We start from the raw sequence: 8,876 nt of genomic DNA, 5'->3' as shown, positions 1-8,876 counted from the left end.
GGTTCAGCACACATAATAGAAATAGATTTCTCAAAGAGATGGAACCTTCTATTCCTGTAATAAATATGCCCTAGAAAATTTTCCAATTCTTCAATGTCCTGCTAGCACAAACTTTAATCTTGTTTAGGAGCTCCTTGTAGACCTAAGAAAGTGTTAAGTTTAGAACGCTCCTAGCATAATTTAAAGTGAGGTATTTTAAATTTTTTTTGATATAATTAGTTATCATTTTAATCAATAATTAGTTATCATTTTAATCAAACCTTAGGAAACTACTTATAATTTATCCATAAACATATGTCTAACTTATTAGATACTTTATTTAAACCACATATCATGCCTAAGTTTGGGAACTTGAGAGGGATGGCCAATACCTTTAAATTGTTTTATGCTTTATCGTATATGTTACATGTGTAGGAAAGCATTGTTCATAGAAAAAATATTTGACCTTCTTCAACCAATCAAATATTCATCTCTTATATTTTTCATTTTGTTTTCTTGCTTTTGCATGCTATTCAATATAGGCTAACTTTTAATATTCCAAACCCACTAAACCCTGAACTTTAAGCTCCATTAAAGTAGTCACTACTTTATCATATTTGTTCTTTATAACCTTAATTAAAGTTTATGCACATATTCTTTTTAATGCTCACCAAATTAGTTCTTATGATCTTTGTCCGTATGTTGTCGAAACTAATAAAAACCATTTGATGCTGCTTTTTAATTGCTTTCCTGACTTTCCATTAACAACCTTTGCACAAAAATCTAATATAATTTTTTTAAGCTTATGTTTCAACATCCTCTCTCATAACTATGTTATATGAATCAAAAATGTAATTATTATAATCATACATATCTCATTTTCAAAAATAATAAAACAAAAATACTTCTTTATTAGTTTGGCATCTTAAGTATTTATGGCTTTATTAAAAAAATGTTAACCCAACTTTATTATATCTTTCTTATATAACTCATCAAATCTTAATAAGTATATCATCAAAGGCTATATATTTTTCTTTGTATGTCTTCTTCAAAATTTACTCTACTTTTTTAGATCAATACAAAGAAAAATCATGTTTAGTTTCAATTGATTTGCACATGCAATTTAGTTCAACTTTGAAGTACCGATTTGCTTCCTTAACGATTTCTCTTAAAAAATTAATAATTCTTAACTATTAAGTTTTGCCATATTATTTTGAGAAATTCTTTTTTTTTTTTACTTGTTACTTCCAACCAGCGGTCTATGTTGTATGATCAAACTTTATCATATTATTTCTAGAATTTTTGTTTTTTTTCCTTTCAATTCATGAGTTTTCATCTAAACCTTTGAGGTTAACAAAATGTTTTATTATTTGTTAAATTATGTGCTCAACATTGCATGATTAGATGCAATTGCAAAATCTAATGTATCTACTCCAATTATATTACTCACTCCTATTCCATGCCCACCATCATTCCACTTGTAACACATCTATTTGAATCAGCATGTTCATTTAAATCATCATTAATAATTCTCCTTTCTTCGTCAAATATACAGTGCAACCAACCAATCATTTTTTAAATAAAATTTATTTTTTAAAATGCTCCAACTTGAGATCCATAAGTGCTAACCATATTTATAATATAATTAATTATCCCCTCAATAATTTTAGTTTTCAAACATATTTATCCGTTGCTATCTCGATCCCATTCCTGTTACCTAAGGTTGTAATTGTGCTAAGCTTAAGCAAGCTCGAGCTTTGGCTGATATGCAAATGAGTAAAAAATTTTCTATTCATATTCGACTCGTTAACTTAGCATACCAAACATGAGCAATTCACGAAAATAAAGTTTTCTTGAAAGTTGTTTATAAATTCAAGAATTTACATACTATAGCGTTCATGTTTCTATTTATATATAATGTTTGTATATGTATATTTATCTATGCGTACATGCATGCATGCATGCATATACACCAACATAGATATATTTGCACACACATACAAAAATGCACAAGCCAGTACTATCAATCTAAAGACGGTTGAATGAGGCATTGTTTGTATTTTTCCCGCTAAATAAATTAGCTTATAAAACTGGTCGATCTTGAGCTAATTATCGAGCTAGACATGTTTGAACACGAACAATTGGCTTTTTGGATAGCTTTACTTTTTGTCAACCTTCCTGACATATAATTACTTATTTTCTTTTGTAGTGACCTAGGATTTTCCTTTTTCCTTTTATGTTTTGCAAACTTAAGGATATGTTTTTTCTTTTCATTATGTTAACTTATCTAAGGCTTTTTTATTCAAATTCCATATAATAAAACTAATTATGATTTATCAATTATTCTTTACTTATTTTTTAGTAAGATTGAGTTGAGCTGTGGTGCACTTGCGAGTGAAACCCTTGCCTACCCTCACCTAATTCTTATTTAAGTTGCACATATTATGTCTAATTTTCTAGCAAACTTCTCAGCAATTTCTGCTTCATTGCACCAGCTATTGCCAAATTAATATACATTTCATATATTTTGTAGTTTTATGATTGGTAGCAATTTATTTAACATCAATTCTCAATCTTTCATTTTCATGGTTGGAACATGCAATGAATTTTTTACTAAAGGATTTTGCCTTTGATCTTAGCTTTATTGTTTTTGAAAATCAAAGAATCTAGCTGACCCCACTTAGTGGGGGCAAAGTCTTGTTGCTTTTTTTGTTGTAGAAATCCAAGAGTTTGTTAGTTGTAGATTAAATCAAACAAAAAAAAAAGGATATTGGTTGTTAATTTTATTTTATTTTCATTATTTTGTCTATATAAGGCCAACCTCATTAATGAGTTATGATGGCGTCTAAGGGCAATTTAGTCTTTATTAGCCTAATCGCAATTTAGTCATTTGTCGTCTATGTAGCACCGACATTTCTAAAATTGTTTTATACCCGTGTCAGACACGTATTGGACGCTAACACTTGTTCGACACTATAAAATATATGTATGAATTTTTTTCAAGTGAAAGCACGTTCAAGACACACTTTAACATCTCATCAGACGTGAGCTTAAATTTTTTTTGGAGAAAATGGGACAAAAAATAAAAAAAATTATAAATATACAATATCAACAACACAAAAACAACAACAAACCTTTATCCTATTAAGTGGGGTCAGCTATATGAATCCTTTTTCTCTATTGCGTCCTATTGAGTGTCATATTTTCATTTAATCCTAATAAATTAAGATCAATTTTTTATACAATATGCCCAAGTCTTTCTAGGTCTACCTTTGCCTTTCTTAACATAAGTTGAGTCTAAAATATCTACTCTCTTAATAAGATCATCAGATGATCTACGTTTGATGTGACAAAACCATCTAAGACGACTCTCTATAATTTTGTCGCTACTGAAGCTACACCAACCATATCAAGGATATATTTTGTCTTTATTTGTCTTTAAGTGTAAAGCCACTCATCCACCTATGCATTCTTATCTCAACAACACTTAACTTAGTTTTATGCTTCTCTTGTAAAGGCCAACATTTAAGCTTCTCTTGTAAAGGTCATAGAGTTTTGCAGGTCTCACCACCATCTTATAAAATTTTCCTTTCGCTCTGTCAGCCGTTATTTTTTTTGAAATGGAAAGGATGATTTTTGTAGAATATGAAAATATTTTTAATATAAATATGATTTTTGAAAGTAACATTTTACTTTAAAAATATATGAGACCAAACGAGTCTCACATATTAAATAGTTTGGACGGTTGAGCGCGATACCACAAGTAATACACTATCCCGAAGGATAAGCACACCACTTTATGGTAGACTCTGCCACCTAAATTAAGGAGTTTGTGACATCCTTTTGGTCTGCAAAATCTTTTATAAATGACTGGCAAGTTCCCATACCTAATATAAGAATTAGATAAGATTTATTTTACCTGGGTTCTAAGTTCCCTATAGAGTCAAACCCCTATAGTTTATTATATCTTAAATGACCGGAGAAAATTCTCGATTAAGATCAGTGATTTTACCTTCCAGATTTCAAAATTTAGGCTTCCACGATTGGATATGGGAAAATCAAACGGGAGTGACTTAAATAGGAACTGTTATTTTAAGGATTTCAAAGGGGCGAAGAGTAGGGGATATCACAGATCCAGGGAGAAACCCCGGTGACCTCCCAATTATCCTATTGTTTGGCTTTATGTCTTTGAAATATTGTTACTCAATGTTTAATCCTGTAATTGCTTTTTAGAATTTAGGACTTACATTCGCATGATATTTGATCGTGCAAATAGCCTAGAAAGATAGGAGGATTTACATCGTACCGGAAGGTAACCTCAAAATCCTAAAAGTGTTAGGATTTATAATTGCACAACAGGGTTGTTTGCGCTAAGCAAACCACCTCAAAATCTTATCGCTTGTTATTTAAACTAAGAAAAATGTTTAGTTGACATGAACTTATTTTGATATTGCAGATCCATCTCAAAGTTGTTCTTCTGTGTGTCCTCGTCGTGCTGCCTCTGGTGTTTGCTCCAAACTCCCCGTCTTAGCATCTTCGGATTCGACGTTAATTTTAACGGGTATATGCAATTGTTTAGTCAACGATCTTCTTCCGAGTACCTCCTATGAAACCAACTACTGGCCTCCTACTCTAAGGTGTAGTGTGTAATAGAAACAGTAGCAAGTACAAGTATAATGACAAAATTTAAGAAATGAGCTAGCATGCATTGTTTCAACAAAAGAAATACCATCTGGAAAACTCAAGAAAGAGCGGCAAATGACCCATGACGAAAGAAAACTCGAGAAAATTGGCAAATGACTTACGAAGGAAATCTCGAAGCAAAAACAACAAATGTTAACTCAAAGAAAGTCACTGAAAATAAGGGAAGATCTCGAAAAAAGACCACGAGTGCTTTACGAAAAATTCCAATAAAACCGCACGAAAAATCCGAAGAAAAAAAACCATAAGCACTCGGGTCGGGGCTAGTCTCAGATACTATATATTTGTACTCGAGGAACGTCGAAGGCTACTATCGGTCACTCGGATGTATATAGCCCTCCACTCAACTAGAATGGTGTCCTACTAAACCTAACTTAAGAGGGTATCCCTTAGTCAGGTACTGGTAATCGACAAGTGGACAACTAAGTTACGATATATTTAAAATTTATATTTTAGCATTGCACATGGATTTCAGGCATACAAAAGGAAGTTGTGTCAATTTTGTAGTGAAAATATTTTTTATAAATATTGTATATGTTTTTATCAAGTTTGTTCTTATCAGTTTTGAAAATTATGATTGTCCACAAGTTGATCACGCCGTCAAGCGTATGACCGCCAACAACCTAAGAAGGTACGGGTCCCTTGCTAGTCTCGTGTCGGTGAATGATACTCATCCTACAGTTTATCAGGTCCCAAGATTGGGTCCTGATGTCGTAGGATGAAATATCATTCCGCTCTACAACCGTCGTGTCTTTGCCATTACCGCCCTAAGCCCCAAAAACAAAGCTGATCTACTTGCGACCTTGCTTGATGGTTTCATATATAGCAAAAAACTATATATGAACACTTATATGTCAGACATAAACACCAAAAACCGAATCAAGAAACAAAAAAATAAAAATAAAAATAAAAATGGAGATGAGAGAGGAGGAACTGATCCATCCAAAAGATCGAAAAGACGAAAGGTGAATCAATCCTGAAAACTTGTAACAAAAAGATCTGAAAAGGAGGGCAAAAGTCCTTGAATCAATCCAATAAGGATATCATTTTCTCAAACTTTATAAATAAATCAACCCAAGAAGGGTATCCCTTCCAATTTTTTCATTCTTGTTTTGAACAGGTCGAAACGGACCCGAATTAATGTGACAATTATATACGGCTCCACCGCCACCTATATACTCACACACCCAAGCCTAAACTCAAATGTGACATTTATGTTATCCAAATTTTAATGTCGAACCTACGACAATTTTATGAGTTTTCAAATTCTTTCCAAACGGCAATCTTATTAGTTTTCCAAAAATAATATTTTAAAGTCTTTCAAATTTCATAAATCGAATAAGGGAAGTAATCCACAAACGACATTCTTTAAAATTCCTTCAAAATTCCTTCAAAATTCCTAAAATCTTGCAAACAATAAAGCCGTCTAATTTCAATTTCAACCACAAGATTTCCATGTCATATAAGCATGAAATAATACAAATAAAATCATATAAATGCTCACGGCCATGGGCAACAAAAAGGGACAGCCACCAGCCCAACTTAACACATATAGAAATCACAAGACAAGGTTCACGGCCAAGGCAGCAAGAAGAAGACCACCACCATTTAAGCTCCAGGGTAGGGACAACAAAATGACAGCCCACATCTCAAACTCACGGGTAGGGGCAGCAGCTACAACGAGCCAAAACTAAACCCCAAACCAATTTTTTAAATTATTTGGAATAGATCTCCACATGTATTCGAATAGGGGCAGCCAAGGGGAGCTAAAACCAAGGGCAACAAAAAGGCAAAAACATAGCCACATCTTAACCAAAACGAGCCTAACAGAGGGGGGCCAAATATAGAACAATATTCCAAGTAAAACCCAACCCAGAAAAAGAACCTAACCAAGCCAAATTCCAGGTGAAACCGAGCCTGATCTCAGGCCAAAAACGAACCCAACATAAGAGTTAAATCGAACCCAGCAAAAACACCATTCCAAGCCAAATAGAGCAGAATTTCAGCATTACCGAGCCCATCAAATGGGTTAAAACAGAAAGAGAACATTCCATGGAAAATTCAGCTCAATAAAGGAGTCAAATTGAGCCCAGCAAAGGGGGCATACCAAGCCAAATCTCAAGCCAAACCGAGATATAATATAGTTTCCATTAAATTGAGCCCAACAAAGGAAAAAAAACGAGACAGAATTTCAGCCAAAATCGAGTTCAGTAACTAGGGGAAACGAGACAGTGTTCCAACCAAAACGAGCCCAGCCTTATGCAAAACCGAGCCAAATCTTAGGCCAAAAACCGAGACCATCAAAAAAGACAAAAAAATAAACCCATGACAGGTAAACGAAGCCCGGCAAGAGGGGCAAAAACAGAACAATATTCAAGCCAAAAAAATGCAACTCAAAAAGAGCTAAATCGAGCCCAATAAATGGGTCAAAACAGAGCTATAAAACTCAGATCTTGTAATGCCTTAAGCCTCAAAAATTTATTGCACCCAACATATGCTTCGAATAAAAACATGTAATAGAAAAACAAATAAGTATAAATGAATTCCTAAAGCCAACATGTCTCAGCATTGAAATGAATTCCTTCATTTACTTGAACAGGAGCAACAACAACAAAGAATTTCAGGATTACATTTCTAGCATATATTCCAAATAAGCAACTATCATCACATGACAACAACTGGAATTTTCCAAAATTCTATTTATCATGCATTTTGAGCAAAAAAAAAGAAGAGAAAGTATCCATATTATGCTCCATTTTTACTGTTTCTAGAAACTATCCATGATTAGATCTCAAAACAAGCTTAAACTTTACTTCCACATGCTTTAGAAGGGAAAAGAAGTGCTTTCAGGTGCAAACTCGGGGAGAAGAGAAATACCTCTTAATGCAGATTTAAAGCAAAACTCTAGAATAAATTTAAGAAAATGCTTCCTATAGAAATTTTTCCCTCATAACCTTTGAGAAAGCAGTGACCAATGAACACCCCAGCACACAAGGACCTAGCCGAGAAGGAACTTCGGTAGAGCCTTCTTCTCCTAAAAGCCTCGAACAGCAACTGGCGAGAACCTCAGTCTTCCCTTCTCTCAGAATATTTTCTACAACCCAGAAAAGTACCCTAAGAACCCTTTTTATAGCAGAAATGAGAGGGGGAAAGCTTCGAATAAGAAGCTTTGTAGTCGAATCAAACGACGGGGAAGTAATCGTCACAATAAAGAAGGAGAAGGTAAAGCCTCGAGAAGGAGAAGGGTCGGCCAACCCAGCTCCTGCGATTGGAGAGCCGAAAGGTCGAGCGGTCATGCGAGGAAGGAGAAGAGTCGAGAGAAGGGAGGCGGCCTCGTGGATTGCCCAAGGGAGCTAGGGCACGCAGAGAGAGCGAGCCAAACACCTAATCGAGCCACGTGGGTAAACTGAAGGTTAAGTGTGCGGGAAAGGGGGTAAATAGGGTTTAAAATTAAAATTAATATTATAAGTAATAATATAAATATAAAAGTATTTAATATTTCAAAAAAAAGATTTGATTTGTACATTTTTATTCGTGTGTCATAGCATAACAAAGTGAATGTCTTTTTTAGGTAATTCTGACGTTCCAGACGCGTTGGTGCGGTCAATTTCGTTGTAGGAGGTCGTTTTGATGAATTCATCGATTTGCGTGCAATTTTCTCATGTGCGGAATATGGCAATATGCGTGTCTTTTCTTGCTAAAATTGATGTCCCAGACAAGTTGACGCAGTCCATTTTGTCATCGGAGGTCGTCCGGAGAAGTTTGCATTTTCACTCATTCTTTAAGCTCAATTTTAGTATGATCTTGTGCAACTTAGTGAATTTTGTGCATTTTGTGTGTGTGTGTGATAATAAAGTTCTGAAGAGGTTTTCTTAAGACTTGAGATCCTATTGAGAACTTCTCCTTGAGTCTCCACATTGTTGTCCTTAACCACTCGACCATGCGACGATAGTTTTGAGATCATAAATGCGAGACATCACAAAAGAAATAGGAAGTGATTGAAATTTCTAAGGGGATGAATTCCAATATTAGTTTCTTAAGATAGTCAATAGGAACCCCTAGAGCTAGATCCTAGATTCCTAAGAAAAGAGTATTGACCTCAAAATGAGGTCAACACACTCTAAGAGGTATTTTTCTATCACACAATAGGCCCGAAGCATTCCTCCACTTCAATCCTTCAATCAACCAACTTGAAC

The 8,876-nt window shown here is 34.3% G+C and overlaps 1 protein-coding gene across 2 annotated transcripts in view; it reads left to right on the top strand.

Annotated features, from left to right (window-relative positions):
- The window catches only part of LOC110028794 (protein LSD1-like), a 28,186-nt gene that overhangs the window by 2,959 nt on the left and 16,351 nt on the right, over positions 1–8,876 (top strand). The window lies entirely within an intron of this gene.

This window comes from Phalaenopsis equestris, unplaced genomic scaffold, assembly GCF_001263595.1.
Source record: "Phalaenopsis equestris unplaced genomic scaffold, ASM126359v1 Scaffold000531, whole genome shotgun sequence".
Lineage (NCBI taxonomy): Eukaryota > Viridiplantae > Streptophyta > Magnoliopsida > Asparagales > Orchidaceae > Phalaenopsis > Phalaenopsis equestris.
Note: the sequence above shows the minus strand (reverse complement) of the source record. Positions and strands in the feature narration are given on the sequence as shown.